General features: G+C 40.2%; 1 protein-coding gene across 1 annotated transcript in view; it reads left to right on the top strand.

Moving 5' to 3' along the window:
- Nucleotides 1-243: 243 nt before the first annotated feature.
- Nucleotides 244-20,430, top strand: part of Spop (speckle type BTB/POZ protein) — a gene marked incomplete at its 3' end in the record, with an annotated part of 79,066 nt that continues 58,879 nt past the window's right edge. The window contains exon 1 of the mRNA XM_031355077.1: nt 244-466. The remainder of the gene's footprint in view (nt 467-20,430) is intronic.

Genomic DNA, 20,430 nt, shown 5'->3' on the forward strand with positions numbered 1-20,430 from the left:
CAAATCCCCGGGCCCTGGCACCACCTCGCGACGCTTGCGCACTAGGGAAGGTAGGCGGAGTCTTAAAAGAGGAGGAGCAGGAGAGTCCGGGGCGGGGCGGGGCGGGGCCGGACGGGGCGGGGCGGGGTGGGGCGGGGCGGGAAGCCGGGGGAGGAGGCCGCGCGGGGTGGGGCCCGGCGGGTACGCGCTCGCTGCGTCGACGTGCTGACGACAGGACGCCCAGGCCGGTGTGTGTCGGTGTGTATGTGTGTGTGTGTGTGTGTGTGTGTGTATGTGTGTGTGAGTGTGTGTGTGTGTGTGTGTGGTGTGTGTGTGTGTGTGTATGTGTGTGTGTGTGTGTTTGTATGTGTGTGCGCGCTCCAAGAGTGTATTTGTGTATCGGCGGTCCCGCAGGTCCCGGATGTTGCGGGCAGTATGAGGCGAGCGCAGGGGGACAGGGACCAGCAGCTGTCGCCGCCGTTCTCAGGTGAGTGTGTGTGTGTATGTGTGTGTGTCAAGAGTCGAAGAAGGGGGTTGGCCTGCCGGGGTGCGGGGGTTTTCCTTGAGAAGTGACTAAACCCCCCAACACACACTTTCCCTAATGTACTATTCTCTGCCCCCTTTCCTATGTTGGTTTCATGGCCTGAGGAAGCCAGACCTAGTCAGCCGCCCGCTCTTCCTACCTCAAGCAGTCTGGAAACACAAACGCGCCCCCTGCCTCCTGCCTCCCTCACCATCATATCCTCAACCCCATCCCCCTTGCCAAATAGTGAGCTGTCGCCTGCGGCGAGATGGGGAACTGCGCATGCTCGAATGTGAAGGAGCTCGGGGTGCCTGGTCGCTGCTTCAGGACGCATGCGCATTGCTGTTTTGCAGGGACCTGCGGGATAAAGAGCCCCTTGACCACGAGCCCGCCTTCTTCACTAGACTTGCCACCCAATGGTGAGCTTGTCGCTCCGATCCGAGAGGGAGAATTTAAATTATGCGAGGGATTTAAGGACAAAGCACTATTTGCATCTGGTGTTGCCCTAGAGACTCCCAGGCTACCAACGCCTCCTAGAGCCAACGTGTCCCACGCTGACCCCTCTTTTTGAAACTGACTGCAACTTCTAGTTCTAGAATTACTTCCCTTTCCACCACTCCCGTCGTCATGCTGAAACCTTACTACAAACTTCCCCTAAGTTTAGGAGTAAGTCCAACTCGTTCGTTTATCCTGGCAGGGGATTTTGATAGTGTTGTTAAAAAGGACTTGTTAAAAAAGGCCCATAAAAGAGAAACTAAGGTGGGAATTTCTCTTTAGTAAAGTTCCGAGTTGCCTTTACAGAGTAGATAAGGAAGGGATAAGTGCCACACACAGTTTAAGGCTTGTGTAACAGCAAAACGGAAATCAAGACATCAGTACCTTTCATTTCAGCCCTTTGATTTCGTGTGACCTATTTGGTTCTTTGCGTGTGTGTGTGTGTGTGTGTGTGTGTGTGTGTGTGTGTGTGTGAAAGTTCTTCCATAGTGTTTCAGTTTAGTTATACATTTAGTTGTACAGTTTAGTTGTACATTCTGTTCCATATGAAAACGGGAGCAATCAGAAACAAACAATTTGTCCAGAAGTATTAGTTTCAAATAATTTGAGCAATAATTCTCTCATATTGGCAAGTCCCAAAAAATTAAAATGAGGAACTTTACAAAAATATTCAGTGACTTAGGACCCAGGGTTTTAGCTGACAAGACTATACTTGCTTCTTTAGTTTGCTGCTGTGCTATCCCTCTTAGAAACTTTGTCTTAGCTCTACCATAGAGGGAAAAAGGTTTTATTTTTATTTTTATTTTTCACACAGTCAAGTTCTTGTGTAACCATGGCTGGCCAGGAATTCCCTATGAAGACCAAGATGGTCTCAAGACTGTATTCACAGAGATCTGCTTACCTCTGCCTCCCGAGTGCTAGGTGTACATTTGGTCCCAAAGAAAAACACTTTCTACCAGAAAAGTTTGCTGAATTGTATTGAAATGAATAGCTAAATTGTTGTTGGGTAGAGAGAATGGGAAAGGGAGGGGCATCTTCTGTTTTTCAGTTGCTGGCTAACCTCATGTCTCAGACTCTTGGGAGTGGGACATGAATCAGCCTTGTTTTGAAATTCCCTTTCCTTTGTGTTCTTTCTTTGGTATTCTCACAAGACGTATTTTGGTTGGCATTTTAACCCCAGAACTTTATGTTCTTGGCCTTTAAAGTAGATATACACTTTTTACTTCCTCATTTAACACTGGGCTTTATGTCGTTCAGCCGTCTATTGTGCTGTTTCCGGTTGCCATGTTGCACTTGGAACCAAGAGATGACACAGAAACAGCACAGGGGTGGGGGCAGGAGCACATATATCATCCTGTGTTTGGAAAGAGCTGGATATCTCCCCCCACACTCCTCTACCCCAGTATCCCCAGTAGTATGTTAGTATAAGTTATTGTGTCAACTCCACATTTAGGATCAGGACACTTGGCGTCCTTTTGGAATTTTGGTGACTACACCTCTTAAAAGAGTTTTTACAGTGACTAGTGTGGTAGTTGGGAACACTTTATGGGGTGCACCTCCTCGCCTGAATCAGGCTGTTGTAAAATCTAGGAGTGAAGCTAATGAAGTAATCCCCGGGTAGGCGTTCTTCATCTTGGATGCTTTGTTCTTATCTGGAAACATTTTAGCTCTGAATTCACTGAAAGCCTTATTTAAGTTTTTTATGATACAAAAGCATGGGACGCTTTTAGGATTAAGGTAAGTTGTTAATTCATATTGGTGCAGAAATTTGTTTAAAAATAAAAGGTAAGCTGGGCGGTGGTGGCACACACCTTTAATCCCAGCACTTGGGAGGCAGAGGCAGGTGGATTTCTGAGTTCGAGGCCAACCTGGTCTACAGAGTGAGTTCCAGGACAGCCAGGGCTACACAGAGGAAACCCTGTCTCGAAAAACCAAAAAAAAAAAAAAAAGGTAATACAGATGTTAAAAAAAAGTCCAAAAGATCCACAATGAGAATGAAAACCCTTCCATGGTCCTTCTGTCTGTCAAGTTACCTTCTGAAAGGCAGCATCTCCTCCTTCCAGAGTCTGCATAGCACAAATGCATATAGATTCTTGGTGTCTGTTTTTCACAAATGATAAGACACTCTGTACATTTATTTTTTTCACTCAGTTTATCTTGGTGATCATTTCATATAGTATGTGTAGTATCTCCTTTTAAAAAGTGACAAGGGTTATACTGTATATGATATGCCATTGTTCAATGAGTTCTTAGTAAGCATTAGGTTTTCAGAACCAGAATTCACTTTTTTTTAAGATTTATTTATTATTATAAATAAGTACACTATAGCTGTCTTCAGACGCACCAGAAGAGGGCGTCAGATCTCATTACAGATGGTTGTGAGCCACCATGTGGTTGCTGGGAATTGAACTCAGTACCTTCGGAAGAGCAGTCGGTGCTCTTATCTGCTGAGCCATCTTACCAGTCTCTAGAATTCATTTTTTTATGTGTACTGGTATCTAGTGGAATAATTTTTTTTTTTTTGTGAATGTACCAGATCAATGGGTGTACGCATTTTTAATGTTGGCAGTGTTGAGTTGTTTTCCACAGAGGTGTATGAATTTATATTATTGCCAACAGCTCATCTTGTTTCCTAATCTACACTCTCATAATTTAAAAATCTTATGCAGTGTTTTCTCTGAGATTTTAAGCTCATATAGTTTCATAAATTTCATTACACTGAGGACAAACTCACAGTTTTGTATGTCAAGAGTCTTAGCGGATACTCTTCCATGAAAGAGTGATGCCATAGGAACAAAGTCATATGCTTGGGTAACAGCAAAGCCATGGCCGTTCTAGGAAGGCCTATTGAGGCCTGGATTCCAGTTTCCTCATCTTCGCTCTCAGTTCTAGTTTCTTTGTGCGGAACTCCAAAAGCTTATGTAATGTTTTGTGATATCATTTTGGTAGCTATGAGCTAAGACAAGTGAACTGCTTTTTGTTGAGTTGAAAAGGTGGCTAAGATACTTTACTGTCTATTTTCTCCACCAGAATGTTGGTCTTAGCAGTCTTCTGACTGCAGAATACCTTATTATGAGCTGTAAAGAAAGAGAAAAGGCTGGGTATGGTGGAGCACACATTTAATCCCAGTACTCAAGAGGCAGAAGCAGGCAGATCGATGTGGGTTTAAGGCCAGCCAGATCTTCATAGTAAGACCCCCCTCCCAGACCCAGCCTCCCCCCCAAAGGAATGAGTGAGTGAATGAAGAGATGTCTGTGCCAGAAGGAGATTGTGATCTTACTGGATGTACTGACTATGTGAAATAAGAGTCAGAAAATAAAAGTAAATAATACTATGCTTGTGTTCTGCTCTGAGAAGACCTGAGAGGAGTGACAAAGGGCTGAAAGTTAGTTCAGGAGGGCTCTCTGAAGGAAGCATGTGCTGAGATGTGTGTTGTTAGTCTTTCTTCAACTACTGAATGTTCAAACATACAGAAAAGTAGAAAGGTACAGTTATTACCCTTCTATCTACCACTTTAATTGTTCATACTTGCTGTATTATAAAACATACATGCTATACATGTTAGGATGTATAATATTCAAACTTTTTTTATATTTCAGATATACTTTACCCTTTAGATGAAATACATTGTCTTACTCAGTTCTTACAATGTTTGTCACAAGGCAATTTGAGTAATTTAAAACTTTATTTTATATTTTGAGACAAGGTGTAGTCCTGGCTGGCCTAGAGAGTTCACTCTGTAGACCAAGCTGGCCTCAAATTCATAGAGAGCATCTGCCTCTGCCCCTCCTGTCCTGGAATCAAAGGCGAGCACCCCTGTACCTACCATTGTTTGTATTTTTCTTCTTCAAAGACGTCTATTTAGTTTCAGAACTGTTTGAAGATACTCAGGATCAGTGTCTTTTGCTTTTTTGAAGAGACTAGGCCATTTGTGTTCTGGTGTGTATCATCTCTTAGAAGTTTCTGATTATTTTTTTGGTTTCAATAATTTGTTCTTTTATCGGTATAAGACGATACTGAGACCTAAAGACTTAGTTAGATTCCTGTAAAACAGTCTCAGGAGAAACAGCACTAGAGGCTCTGTTGGTGTTATACAGTTGCATGTTTTAAGGTGATGAAGCTCGGACTTTTCAGTGCAATTTCCTCCTTCTATAACCAGCAGATAATCTTTAGAATGGTCCCACTCTGGCTACTGTTACTTTCTAGTAGCCTTTCTCCTAATGTGATGGCCTTCTCTTTCTCAGTTAAGTAGTTGTAAAATGGTGATTTAAAAATTCTGCCATCCTTTTCCTTTGGCTAGTTTTTTATTTTCTATAAAACTTTCCCTTCTCAGTTAGAAGTAAATTATAGTTCTACAATAAAAGGTTGAGGTGACTCTTTCTTTCAATTTAATGTTTTCTGAGTAAGGAGGTGGTATAATTAATAGGCGGTTTAGAAAGGCTCCAGACAAACACCAGTCCTAGGGATTTATTTAAGGCCTGGAACATGAGAGGCAAGTCCGTACTCTGCCTCGGGTTATCCCCGTAGCTCAAGTTGTCATCTTCACTGGTAGCAAATGAATGGTTTCTTTTTCTGTTAGTATCATTTGCATTTTAATGTATTGTGTCTTACCAACAGTTACAACATTCTTTATGATGCACAAGATGTTTTCTCTTTTGCCTCTGGAGTCCTCTCAGCTCAGCAATATGAGTGCATTCTTGCTTTCTGGCACAAGAAGTTTCTGACTGTATTTTTTTCTGTCCCAGATGTGCAGCCCTTGCTTTACCTTTCTTTTTATCTTTTTAAAATTTTAACCCTATTTTTATTTTATGTGCATGGTGTTTGGCTTGGATGTCTGTTTGTGCACTGTGTGAATGTAGTGCCCTTGAAGGCTAGGAGAAGAAATGCTTTAAACAGTTATGAACTGCTCCGTGGGTGCTGGGAATTGAACGGGTCCTCTAGAGGAACAGCAGTGTTCTTAGCCAGTGAACCAGCGCTCCAGCCCCAACACTTTACCTTTCTACAGTTTTCTTCTAGTAAATTAGGTTGTTCAAGTCCCTTATGGGGCTCTGCAGCTAACTTATGAAAAACAAAGTTGCCTTTATTTTAACTCTGTATACCCAGTGTTTGACACTCTGTGCTGCTGGCATTGCTAGGATCTAGATCTTGGAACTCATAACTTCTTTGTTTTGAATATTCTTTGTGAAAGATAGGTAGTGTCCTAAGTGACAGCATTGCTACTTCCCACATAAACATAAAGTTGGCTTTAGAAAATATTGAAGCCTTTCTCTCTCCCTCTCTCTCCCTCTCTCCCCCCTCCAAGCCCCACCACCCTCGCTTTGAGGGCAGTGTTGCAGTGTTGCTTTTTTTCTGGGGTAAAATATAAGAGGAAATGAGAGCTGGGATGTGGCTCAGTTCTTAGAGTGCTTACCTAGCAGGCAGGAAGCCCTGGATTAGATTCCTAGCACTACCTAAACTGGGCTTGCTGTCTCACATCTATGGTCCAAGTATTTGGGAGGTCAGAGCAGGAGGATCAGAAGTTTAAGGCATCCATTAGCTACATAGGGAGTATGTCACACAAGCTTTTTGGAGCATGTGGTGTTCTAACATTATATAAAAGAAGTCTTTGTGAGGATATGTATAAGTATTTGCTTTTCTTTCCTTTTCCTTATTTAAAGCATTTCTTTTAAAATTTTCACATTTTTTTTCTCTACATGAATGTTATGTAAGATTCTGCTGTTACAGCATATATTTTTCATTATCATTAGATTTTCATCTTTAAAAAGGAGCAAGACAAATTGTTCTTAATTAGGGAAATTTTTCAGCCAAACCATGACCTTTGATTCCCAGTTGTCTTAACTCAGGGTCTAGGACATTGCTGCACCCTGTGATACTGTGTACTGTAGACTTAGGAAAAATCTCTGCTCATCTGAGTGCTTTTTGCAACTCCATCACACTAATGAAGGCTAATTTGTAGCTGGTCTTAGGATCTAGACTAATTCTTGCCTTAGTAGAAAATGTTTAATGAGATGCTTCCTATGCAGTGATACTCTGAATAATTTTATGTTACTCAGAGCCAGACAATAACAATATTCTGATACCTATCTGAAATTCATTTCCCAAGTTCTCTTTACCATCTTGTCATATTTATAAGGTTATTTATTCTCAGTCTGATTTCATAACAATACTGGCTCCACATTACATTCCATGTGTGTATTTGAGGAAGCCCACCTGTTTCTTGTGTTTGTTTTCAGGCATGGTAAAATTACTCTGCAAGGCTCTGTGGACATATTCGCCAATAAATTGGATCCAGTTCCTTCTTTCACTTTTGTATTTATCTAGCTCCCATTACAGGAAAATACTTCATAGAGTTTTGAAGGAACACCTGGGCCATTATTCTTATTACTATAGTCATATTCTATATATTTTTGAATTTATTTATTTTGTATGTGTGTGCATAAACATGTGCATATCAGATTACATGTGTACCACACGGCACGTGTGGAGGTCAGAGTATAACTTCCAAGAGTTGGTTCTCTCTAACATGTGGGTCTCAGGGATGAAATTCAGGTTGTCAGGCTTGACAGCAAGTGCTTTTACCAACTTGAACCATCTCTTAGATGTAATAGTCAATTTTCATAGAATTGGCCAGAAGCTGCAAAGGTGTTCTCTCTGTATGGCAAAGCTGGTCATGGAGCTTTATTGGAGCTGGATACAGATCGCAAGAGTAGATATTAACGAATAGTGAGTCGTCCTTGATACAATGACCATTATTCTTGACTGTCCTAAGAAGCTGTTGACATAAATTTTCCTGCTATCACCAGCTATCTTGGAGAGGGCTTACACAGTTTTTCAAAAAAGTTCTAATTTCTCCTGTCTGCAGATCTGCTTTGTATTTGTAAGAGGGAAAATGTACTTGTAATTATTTATCTCCCTAAATTGAGATATATATATTCTTTTACCTGATACTTATAAAAAGGCAGCCATGTAGAAGTTTGCTATAAATAAAAATAAGCTTTTCAATGTTGAACATCATTTATACTGCTGGCCTTAAGTTTTAAATTGTAAGTTGGGTGTACTGGTGCACACCTGTAGTTCCAGTACTTGTAGAAGCAGCATAGTACTGCTCTATTCAAGGCCAGTCTGGTCTATGTGTGGAGGTTTAGGGCAGACAAGGCCACACAGTGAGATCCTGCCTTAAGAACACAAAAAATGGGGGCTGGAGAGCACTGACTGCTCTTCCAGAGGTCCTGAGTTCAATTCCCAGCAACCACATGGTGGCTCACAACCATCTGTAATGAGATCTGACGCCCTCTTCTGGTGTGTCTTAAGAGAGTGACAGTGCACTCACATACATAAAATAAGTAAATCTTTAAAAACACATACACATACACAACTGAGGGAACTCAATTGATGAATTGAATTGAGATCTCTAGAACCCATAAAAAGCCAACATGGTACCTCATACCCATAAAACCAGTGCCAGGAGGCAGAGATGGGAGTATTCCTGGAGCTTGACAGTCTAGTCAGTGAACTCCAGGGTCAGTGAAAGAGCCTGTCTCAAAACACAAGGGAAAATGATTGAAGAAGACACCTGACGTTGACTTTTACCTCTACATGCACTCATATTCACTACCTCAAAATAAGAAATAATCTTAAATATGATCTACTTTAAACATGTAGAAAAGTATAAAAAATAATGCCATCATATACCATCACCCAGTTATATAAAATAGCTTCTTATATGTGTATGTATGTGTGTAAAGGCCAGGGGGCAACTTTGGGTATCATTCCCAGAACACTGACCAAGTTCTTTGAGACATGTCTCTTATTGGCCTGGAGCTTAGCAATTGGTATAGATTGACCAGCAAGCTTCCCCAAGGATGCCTTTAACCTTCCCAGCACTGAGATTATTATTAGCCTGAGCCATTCCCAGCCTTTAAAAAAAAGTCTTTTATTAAAAAGACTTATTTATTTTTAGTTTATGTTTGAGTGTTTGCCTACAAGTGTGCGTGTGCACATGTATCCACAGAGGCCAGGAGAGGGTTTTGGATCACTTGGAGAAGAAATGACAGATAGTTGTAGGTTGCCATTGGGTGCTGGGACCCAAATGCTGGGTCTCTGGAAAAGCAACCAATGCTCTTAACAGGTAAGCCATTTATTTCTCCAGCCCCTTTGCCTGACATTGTTATGTTGATTTTTAGAATCTAAATTAAAAATGCTGTGAATAATAGGTATACAATCTTCTCTTTAAAATGTTGGTTTCAATTTTTTTTGTTTTTCGAGACAGGGTTTCTCTGTATAGCTCTGGCTGTCCTGGAACTCACTCTGTAGACCAGGCTGGCCTCGAACTCAGAAATCCACCTGCCTCTGCCTCCCAAGTGCTGGGATTAAAGGTGTGCGCCACCACTGCCCAGCTTGTTTCAATTTTTTAGTGTATAGATCTAGAGTTAGAATTCCTAGATCATATGGTAATTCTATTTTTGATTTCTTTTTCAAGATCCTTTGTTCCATTTTTCATGGTGCCTGTACCATTTTACATTCCCATCAACACAGACGTTCCAAATTCTCCACATCCTTACCAACACTTTTTTTCTTCTTTGATACTGGCATCCTAACAGGTGTTGTTGAATTCTTTTTTTAGCTTTATCTTTTATTGAAGTTGAGTTGTAAGTTTTATTTTATTTATCTTTAATTTTTAAAAGATTCATTATGTTGTTTATTTATGTGTATGTGTCTGTGCACTATGAGTATGTGGGTGGCCATGCAGACCAGAAGAGGGCATCACATCCCTTGGAGCTAGAGTTACTGGTGGTTTTGAGCCACGTGATGTGGAAACTGAATTCTGGTTCTCTGGAAGAGTAGTATGTGCTTTTAACTGATGAGCCATTTCTTCAGTTCCCAAGGTTTGTTTTTGGGACTGAGTTTCACTCTGTAGCTGGGCTGGCTTGAAACTCATGATCCTCCTTCATTTCTCTCTTAAGTGTTAGAGTCTAGATTACAAGTGTGATTCTTCATGACCAGTATAAACTATATCAGACCTATTTTGTTGTCCTTTTGATGTAACCTAGTCTGGCTACAAACTTGTGATTTTTCTGCTTCCCTAGTACTAGGTTTGTAGTCATATGCTACCATACCTGTTTTTTTTTTTTTGTTTGTTTGTTTGTTTTGTTTTGTTCTGTTCTCTGTGTTTGTTTTTGCTTTACAGAAGGAATTTTATTATATTAGGGTAATAGTTAAGTCTTATTTTCTCATATGTGTTTATAGTTTTGCTTTTTACATATAGGTCTCTACTGTCAATTTATTTTGATATTCAGTGTGGGAAAGCATAAACTTTTTTCCTATAAGAAAACCTTAAAACATGGATCTACTTTTCCATGAGAATAACTCAATGACCCAGCCCCATGTTTTGGATAATCCAGTTGTTTCCTACTCTTGTTAAAATGTCATTTGTGTTTGTGTATATGAGGGTTTTCTCTTTGGTCTCTTTATGTGCCATTGGCTGTCTGGCCTGTCTTATGCTGTGCCATTGGCTGTTTGGCCTGTCTTGTGCTGTGCCATTGGCTGTCTTGCCTGTCTTATGCTGTGCCATTGGCTGTTTGGCCTGTCTTGTGCTGTGCCATTGGCTGTCTGGCCTGTCTTATGCTGTGCCATTGGCTGGCTGGCCTTCTTGTGCTATTACTGTACTGCTTTCCTTATCAGAGACTTAACAATAATTGTTCTTGTCTGATAAGCAAGGCTCAGTGTCTCCTTTTTATGTTCATCAAGCTCCTTGAAAAAAAAACCCTGTCTGGTTGGTTGATACATTTTAACGTAGTCATTTGCCATTGAAATATGTTCATGTGCTGGTCTACAGAGTGAATTCCAGGACAGCCAGAGCTACACAGAGAAACCCTGTCTCAAAAAACCAAAACAAACAAACAAACAAACAAACAAACAAAAACAAAACAAAACAAAAAACCCTAAGGGGGGGAAAAAAAGAAATATGTTCATGTGATATATCATGACCTCCAAAAGGAGGAAAAATTAAGCCTTGCTTCCGTATCAAGTAACTAATAACTGTTCTGAATCAGTCTATAATTTCAACTCTTTTTTGTTTTGTTTGTGTGGTTTTTATTTTTATATAGAGATAAGATCTTTACTTGGAAAGTGACCTGTTGTGATTGTATAAAGACACCAATAAAACAGTTTTGGTATTGGCATTGGTATTGAACTTGATGGTATTAAAGGCCCCCCACCCCCCTCCCCATCTGTCTATGTGTCTTTCTCTCTTTCTGCTGTTATTTTTGAGATATGATCTCAGTTTACCTCAGACTGGCTTCTAATTTGTGGCAATCCTCCTCAACTTCCTAAATGCTGGGATTACAAGTATGAGTCACCCTGCCCAGTAGTGTTAAAACCCTGATAATAAGGAAATGGAACTTACTTAAACAAAGAGATTATCAAAAAGGTATATAGCAGCTGTATAGCACAACGAAAGCTAAACAGCTAGAATTCCGAAAGTCCTGGAACCAAAACAGTTGCGTGGACTTCAGCAATAAGAACTGATAGATTTTGGTGCTCTATAAATAACCTTCAGTTTCCATGCAGCTTAATTCAGATTCCTAAGGGAGGTCTGATTGGGTCAGGCCAAGGCTTGATTTCCCATGGGCCACATATGTGCCCCAGGTTCAACTCCAGTTGTTTATGGGGAAGGGGAAGTTTGATATAAATAGAAATGTGGGGAATGGCTGGAATTAGAGACAGATTTTCTTTGAATAATGATGAATCTTAGGACTTCCTACAATCTTAAAGTTCTTAGTGTCATAGTGTGCACACTCTAAATACATATTTTAAAAAAGAAAATATATTAAAAAAGAAAACATTAAGAAAAATGTTTTAAGTTTTTTTTTTGTTTTTGGTTTTTTTTTTTTTGTTTTTAACTTAAAAGATAAAGTCATGACACCAGGCGTAGGGAGGAATGCCTTTAATCCCAGCACTCAAGCAGGTGGATCTCTTGAATTTGAGGTCAGCTTGGTCTGTGTAGTAAGTTCTAAGCCAGGCAGGACTACACAGTGAGACTCTGCCTCAAAATAAACAAACTGAAGTCCTCATCTTGAATTAAACTAAGTAGTATTTTTAAAAAAATAGAGCCAAGTGGCAGTGGTACATACCTTTAATCCCAGCACTTGGGAGGCAAGAGACAGGGAGATTTCTGTGAATTCAAGGCCAGCCTGGTTTGCAGAGTGAGTTTCAAGACATCCAGGGCTACACAGAGAAACTCTGTCTCAAAAAACCAAATCAACCAACCAAATAAACAAAAAACTTGAAAAATTAGTAAGTTTGGTTGTAAGTCCCTTTAATGTCTAGCTTAATAGAAGACAGATAAATGAAATTTTTATATTTGTTTCTGTACTCTTGTTTGTTTGGTTTTTCAAAACAGGGTTTCTCTATTTAGCTTTGGCTGTTCTGGAACCCACTCTGTAGACCAGGCTAGCCTCTAACTCAGAGATCTGCCTGCCTCCGCCTCCTGAGTGCTGGGATTAAAAGCATGTTTCTTTTTGAGGCAATCTTTTTACTTATCTGTGGCTGTCCTGGAATTTACTATGTAGACCAGATCTTCCTGCCTCTGCCTCCTGAATCCTGGAATGAAAGGTATGAGCACTCCTAGGATTCTATATCCTTTTATTATTATTGTTGTTTGCATGTGCTGTGTGTGTGTGTGTGTGTGTGTGTGTATGAGAGAGAGAGAGAATATGAATGAGCACATAATGTGCTACTGTGAGTACATAAGGATCAGAAGATAACTTTCAGAAGTCATTTCTTGGCCTTCTACCTTGTTTTTGAGGAAGAGCCTATTTGTTTCTGCAGTGTTGCATACTTTAATTTAGCCAGCTTTGGAGCCTGTGAGTGATTCTACTGGGAGATTCTCTCATCTTCCCATCTCAGTACTAGGATTACAGATGTCTGTCACCCATGGGGCTTTTTTTTTTTTTTTTTAACATGGATTCGAGAGATCAAACTCAGGGTTGTCAAGGCTTCCTGCCAAGTACTTTTACCAACTGAGCCATGTTCCTGGCTCTTTGCTTCTATATGCAATCTGATGTGATAGATTATTTTTGTTGAAATACAGGAAGGGAATGTAGTCTCAAAGGACAGTTAGAAAAGGGAGAGGTATTTTATAGCCATTTCAGACAATCACGTACATTTGATATTATAATAAAACTGACAGATATTAGTTTCCTTGTAAGTTAGTTTCCACTGTTGATCTGAAATTATATTGATGTAATTGTTATATTGACTTTATGTTGATATATCTTACATTTGAATAAGTTATTTATTTAAAGAGATCAAATCATCTTGTGTTGTCCAACCTGGCTCCAAACTTTTCAGGAGATCCTTCTGTCTTCCTGAGTAGCTGGAACAAGTGGACAAGTTGAATGGATTTTACCAATAGTCTTAGGCACTGGTCATTTGGAAAATTATTGACTCACTGAGTTCAACCAATCTCCTAATGTCTAAAACATTATTTTCAAAAAACATTTTAGTTATGATCACCATTCTTTTCATGAAAAAAAAAATCACTGTTGGGAAGCTGTCAAGCAGCTACAATTACTCAAAATTGTAAATTTTTTTTCATTAAATGCTCAGATTATATCATTGGCAACAAATACTGTCAGTTGTTTTCCTTATGTGACAGACTTACTTCATTTTTAAGAAAATCTGTGCTATCTATGTCTGAATAACTAGTTTGTTCTTTTTCCAAGAAAAAGTAGTGTTTCATGAAAAAGAAGATAGTTGAGCTCAAAACTCAATCACAAGTGCTTTTCCTCGAACCCACTGAGCTTGAGGCTACTGAGAACTGCTTTCTGCATACGTCCTGTTTCTGTTCACAAAATATTCATGGGTTTATCTTTATTACTTCACCAAGAACATTCTTGAGCCAGGTATGGTGGCCCACATCTGTAATCCTATCATTTGGGAAGTTGAGGAAGAGGATCTGGAGTTTAGTTGAAGGTCAGGCCTGAACTACATGAGATCCTATCTCAACAAAACAGGAGGAACATTCTTAGTGCAGTTGACTTTATTTTTAAGTCATCAGTGGACAACATCTCAAAGATTAGGACTGATTTAATACCACTTACCTTACGTTATGCTACTTTCATTATTACTTTGTGTAATCAGAACAATGTCAATATAATCATAAATCTAAACAACTTACTATGATTAATATTGAATAGTTATGACTTTGAAGACTTTTTGAAAGGGCTCTGCCAGGCATCTGCACACCACACTTTGAGAACTGCAGCCTTAGGAGGAGACACAAATGCATCATGGTGTTGTCTTACTGGATTGCTAGTGTGTCACTCTGAATTGCTTAACATGATTATCAAAAGGAATGCTGTATTTTAAAAGTGCATAAAATGGGGCTGGAGAGATGGCTCAGTGGTTAAGAGCACCAACTGCTCTTCTGGAGGTCCTGAGTTAAAAAAATCCCAGCAACCACATGGTGGCTCACAACCATCTGTAATGAGATCTGATACCCTCTTCTAGGTGTCTGAAGACAGCTACAGTGTACTTATATATAATAAATAATAAATCTTTTTAAAAATGCATAAAATGCTTTAGGTTTCTTGATTAGAAATATATTCTAGGAATTAACATTTTCAAACACCAGAGTTGAAGGGATTAAGCTATTCAGCTATTCTTTCAAGTATGAGATAATCTTGGTATAAACTATTTTAATAATGTGCCATTTATGTATTACAGTACATACAAATTGATATTTTTCTTTTTTTTAAAGTTTTGTTTATATGTATATGAGTACACTGTAGCTGTCTTCAAACACACCAGAAGAGTGCATGGGATCCCATTACAGATGGTTGTGATGTGGTTGTCCCATGTGGTTGCTGGGAATTGAACTCAGGACTTCTGGATGAGCAGTTGGTACTCTTAACTGCTGAGCCATCTCTCCAGCCCCGACATTTTTCAAACATTTAAAACTTTAAGTAAATTTTATTTATGTATTTATTTTGCACATGTGTGTGTGGAGGTCAGAGCACACTTCAGAAGAGGCTATTCTCTCCTTCCACCATGTAGGTCCTAGGAATAAAAAAGTATAGAACGTTGATTGGCAGAGAAGGGAAAGAGAAATTTAGGCAGAAGATGCTAGGAGACAAACTGTGGAGATGGAGATGGGTTAGGATTAGGTTGTAATCCTAGGTCTACTTAGAGAGGCCCTCTTGAAATCTCTGTATAGATAATGTTTAAGAAGATTTCTGTTGAACCGGGCAGTGGTGGCACACGCGTTTAATGCTAGCACTTGGGAGGCAGAGGCAGGTGGATTTCTGAGTTTGAGGCCAACCTGGTTACAAAGTGAGTTCCAGGACAGCCAGGGCTATACAGAGAAACCCTGTCTCTGAAAAACCAAAAAAAGAAAAAAAAAATGTTTGTCAAAGAGATAAGAGCAGGGGCAAAAGCTATAAGGTATGCTTGTGTCTGGTGTGTTCATAGATTCAGCAAGGAGGCCAATATGGCTAGAATTAAGCGAGCCAGAGGCAAAGTAGAAATGAAGTCTAGGAGCCTAGTTCTTACAGTGCTGTTTGTTAGGATAGCCAACTCAGGGATCCTGCAAGAGTTCTAATTCCTGCGCTATGCCTGTACCACTAAGTAGAAATCTTTGCAGGTAGGGCCGTGGCAGAGAAGAGGGAGAGAAGTGACTGTGTTTGAGAAGTATGTCAAGGAAGGAATCCATTTAATTATAGATTGAATGTGGGGGTTGCGGGAAAGGAAATGTCATGAATGATTCCAGGTTTCTGGCTCAAGAAACTGGATGGGTAGAGGTGTCACTTACTGAGTTGAGAGTTAAAGATAAAGAGGAATGGGAGTAGGTGTGGAATTTAGACGGAAGATCAGAAATCAGGAGTTCAGTTTTAGACATGTCAAATTTGGGATGTGAATGAGGCTAAGTATAAATACGTTAAGTAGGCAGATATATGAGTGGAGCTTCAAGTGAGATCAAACACTAAGGTAATACATTTGTATACCATATGCTTATTGATGGTCTTTACAGTGTCTAAATGACATCTTACATGAGATAAATTTGATGGATGAAGATCTTGGAGTGTAGGAACTAGTTAGCCTCTCACAGTTATCTGAACATTCTTGTGTGGTGGTAGTGCGAATCAGGATGATGTTGGCTGGAGAGAACAGAAAGTAGGTTGGAGATCTGAGGACCTGTGGGACCATATTCAGTAGAGGTGGACACTGGACAAGGAATTGAAGATGGCTTTGGAATGTCAAGCTTGGATGAATGGTAGGTCTGTTAGCAGTTATAAAACAGTCAGAAGGAGCTGGTTTGGGAAGTGGTTGGTTTTAGATGTATTAACATTTGGTAGAAGCATTCCCAGTAGCAGGCAGGTGGTTTTTTTTTTTTTTTTTTTTTTTTTTTTTTTTTTTTTTTTTTGCACTGAGTTTTGGAAGGGCAAATGAAGTTCAAAACATAGTCCATATCCATGAAAAATATTTTTCATTTGTATAAAAATGATTCACCAAGATTTATAAAAGTGGTAACATCTACAGCCAGTTTTGATGTGTTAGAGCGTCTGTTATGTGTCCCCGGCTGCTTTTGTATAATGTGCTTCCATTTGCTCACCATACTTGAGATATACTGTCTTTTTTTTCCCTGTAGTTCTAGGATTCCCAGTTAATTCTTCCCTTGTAACTTTTAAACTTTTTTTCTTCATCTTGAGTCTTCAGAAGTTAGTAACTGAGGAGTGAAAAAAGTTCCAAAAATGTGGGAGTAGGGGCAAGAGAGATGGTTCAGTGATTAAGAGGGCTTGAAGCACAATCATGAGAACTGAAGTTTAGATCTCAGTTCCTATGTAACAAGTTAGGACCTGCAACTCCAGCTCTGAGGGATCCAACTCCCTCTTTGACCTTCATGTGTACATAGGTATATACAAACACATACATGTATGCATACATGGTCTTAGTGTACTCCAGTACCCAAGTCTGTTCATCAGAGATGCCAAAGCAGTGGGATGATAGTGATGCTTATCCTTTGGAATTAGGCTTGATTCGTGGTCATCCATCCTGTTTATGGAAATATATTCTACAGAGATGAAAAACTTGCTTCAGTGAAAATGACTCTAAATTATTTTGGAAACTTCTGGAAATACATTGAAGAAGATAGTGGGGTGTGTATTTTAGTGGCAGAATGCTTGCCTGGCATGCCAGGAGCTCTGGGTTTGATCTGCAACACCACATAAGTCAGGTGTGGTGATTTATGCCCATGAGTGAGGTGTAGGAGCAAGCAGATCAGGAGCTCAAGGGCATCCTTGGCTATATAGTAAGTTCAAAACCAGGCTGGACTGCGTGCGGGCCAGGGAGGAAGGGAGCTGAGGATTTAGTTAAACTAACTTTGATATACTGTTAGTGATTACTACTCTTCATGAGCTACCTTATTATTCCTTAAGTAGTGGTGATAGTAATAGATAGTGTGATGAATCCATACACTGGTCCTTAAAGAATTTTTTTTTTTAAATCTATTTTCTTATAATAAAAGCATTCTCTTTTTTTCTCATTATAAAATAATTCATGAGCCGGGCCGTGGTGGCGCACGCCTTTAATCCCAGCACTTGGGAGGCAGAGGCAGGCGGATTTCTGAGTTCGAGGCCAGCCTGGTCTACAGAGTGAGTTCCAGGATAGCCAGGGCTACACAGAGAAACCCTGTCTCAAAAAAACAAAAACAAACAAACAAACAACAACAATAATAATAATAATTCATGAAAAAAAATAAGTAAAAGTAGAAAAAAAAATCACCCTAACACTCATTTCATGGAATTAGCAACAGTTGGCATTTTCAGTTTTCTTTTTTTTTCTTTTTTTTTTTTTTGGTTTTTTTGAGACAGGGTTTCTCTATGTAGTCTTGGCTGGCTGTCCTGGAACTCACTCTGTAGACCAGGCTGGCCTCGAACTCAGAAATCCACCTGCCTCTGCCTCCCAAGTGCTGGGATTAAAGGTGTGCGCCACCACCTCCCAGTGGCATTTTCATTTTTCTAAACCATTTTTTTGTTACTGTTTGTGTAAAGTGCAAGTTTGTGAATGCCATGGACTGGGGTTTCTTACGGGGTCCCTTGCTCGGCAGGACGATGGGTTCTGGCCAGATGTGCACGGGATTCGGCTTTGACAAACAGACTCGACACGAGTGGTGTAAGGTCTGAGTGTATTTCTTTAAAAATGACATGAGGCTTTTATAATCATTGCAAGAGAGAGATGAAAAATCTGGCAGCTCAGTAGTCGAGGTACATCTGAGGCCGTCTAAAACACACTGGATCTAAAACAGCAGCCATCTCTTCTGGACTGGCGCAGCACCCCCAGGCTCCGAACACGCTCGGGCCTCATGGGCCTGGCTGGGGGTCTGGCTGGAGTCTGTTTGTCAGAGAACAATTTTCTTTTTCTAGCTGTTAAGAAATGATATCTTGGTGGGCTCCTAGCACACAAGTACGAGGACATATTTGGGCTACCTCTGAGTTTGGGGTACCAGGCGACAATGCGGAGGCAGGAGACTGACTTTCCTTGAAGGCTTCGCCTCAAATACTGCCGTCACGCAAAGTCTGCATGGCAACATGCCACTAGGGATATGTGGGGGATAAAGGACAGTTCTCAGGAGTCAGGTCTCATTGTCTACTTCGCTGAGGCAGAGTCTGTCTGTTTTGTTTTTATCACTCTGTATACTCTAGACTAGTTGGTCCACAAGTTTCTGGGTGATTTCCTTTCTTTTTCTTTTTTTTTTTTTTTTTTTTTTTTTTTTGGTTTTTCGAGACGGGGTTTCTCTGTGTAGCCCTGACTGTCCTGGAATTCACTCTGTAGACCAGGCTGGCCTCGAACTCAGAAATCCGCCTGCCTCTGCCTCCCAAGTGCTGGGATTAAAGGCGTGTGCCACCACTGCCCAGCGGTGATTTCCTTTCTTATCACCTTCTCACAGTAAGAAACAAGTAGTTCAGAAAGTAGGATCATGTATGTCTGTGGGTTTGTTCACAGGAGTACAGGTACTTTCAGAGGCCAGGGGCATTGTGTCCCACTGGAGCTTGAGTTACAGGCAATTGGGAGCAGCACAAACTCATAACCACAGAGCTATCTCTCTAGTCACCCTTTTTTTAGTGGCTGAGATCATCAAGTTTTTAACCCACTGAGCCATCTTACAAGCCCAACATTGTCTCTTATTGTGCATTTCTTTAAATATCCATGTGTATGTATTACATATTTATGTAAAGATAATTTTTCAAAAATTGAAGTATAAGTTATTTTAAAATTTGCCTCTATAGCCAGGTGTGTTGGCACATGCCTGTAATTCCAGAACTTGGAAGGTAGAGGGAGACTGATTTCTGTGAGTTTGAGGCCATTTAGAGCTACATAGTGAAGATCTATCTCAAAAAAAGAAAGGTGCCTTAAAAATTCACTATATCAGGGCTAGAGAGATGGCTCAGCTCTTAAGAACACTGGCTATTCTTTTAGAGGACCTTGGTTCACTTGCCAGTGTCAACATGGTGACTCAAGACTGTAACTCCAGTCCCAGGGGATCCAGTGCCCTCTTCTGGCCTCCATGGGCACTGCATCTGCATGCCAGGCAAAACCACTCATACACACAAAATAAAAATAAAATCTCAAAACAACAATATCTTTTCTATGCTGGTGAAAAGAACACATGATTTCTTAAATTAACTCCATGGAAAGCAGAGTATAATGGCATACTCTTGTAAGCTCAACACTTGAGAGATGGAGGCAGGAGGATTATAAGTTCAAACCAGCATTATTATTAACCCTATAGGAACCTTAAGGCTAGCCTAGGTCACATGAGGTCATATCACAAATGAAAACAAAAATAGTGCTGAAGAAATGGTTTTGTAGGAGATAGTTTTGTAGGAACAATGTTTCCTGTGTAAGCATGAGGATCTGAGTTCAAATCCCCAGAACTCATAAAAAGTATCAATGGCTGTAATATGCATGTAACCTCAGCACTGGGAAGTGAAGACAGGTGGATCTTGGGAACTCACTAGCCTGTCAGCTAATGGAAAACGGTGATTTTCTGAATCAATTACAGACGTAATCTGAAGGAAATGAAGCAAAGGATGACAGAGAAAAAGACCCAACAGCCTCATCTGGCTTCTACATATCGACACACTGAGGTGTATGCACCACACACACAAACATGCGCACAGACAAACAAACCACAAATAAAGGAATCATAGGCATTTACTGTATGAGTACATAATATGTTAGTGTTTTGTTTAGTTAATATGTTAGTGTTTTGTTTGTTGTTGTTGTTAGTTGGGCTGTTTTATATTTTTGAGATAGGGTCAAAAATAGCTTAGAACTTGCTGGGCTGGGTGGTGGTGGCGCACACCTTTCATCCCAGCACTTGGGAGGCAGAGGCAGGTGGATTTCTGAGTTCCAGGCCAGCCTGGTCTACA

The sequence above is a fragment of the Mastomys coucha genome, unplaced genomic scaffold (genome assembly GCF_008632895.1).
Source record: "Mastomys coucha isolate ucsf_1 unplaced genomic scaffold, UCSF_Mcou_1 pScaffold5, whole genome shotgun sequence".
In the NCBI taxonomy this organism is placed as follows: Eukaryota; Metazoa; Chordata; class Mammalia; order Rodentia; family Muridae; genus Mastomys; species Mastomys coucha.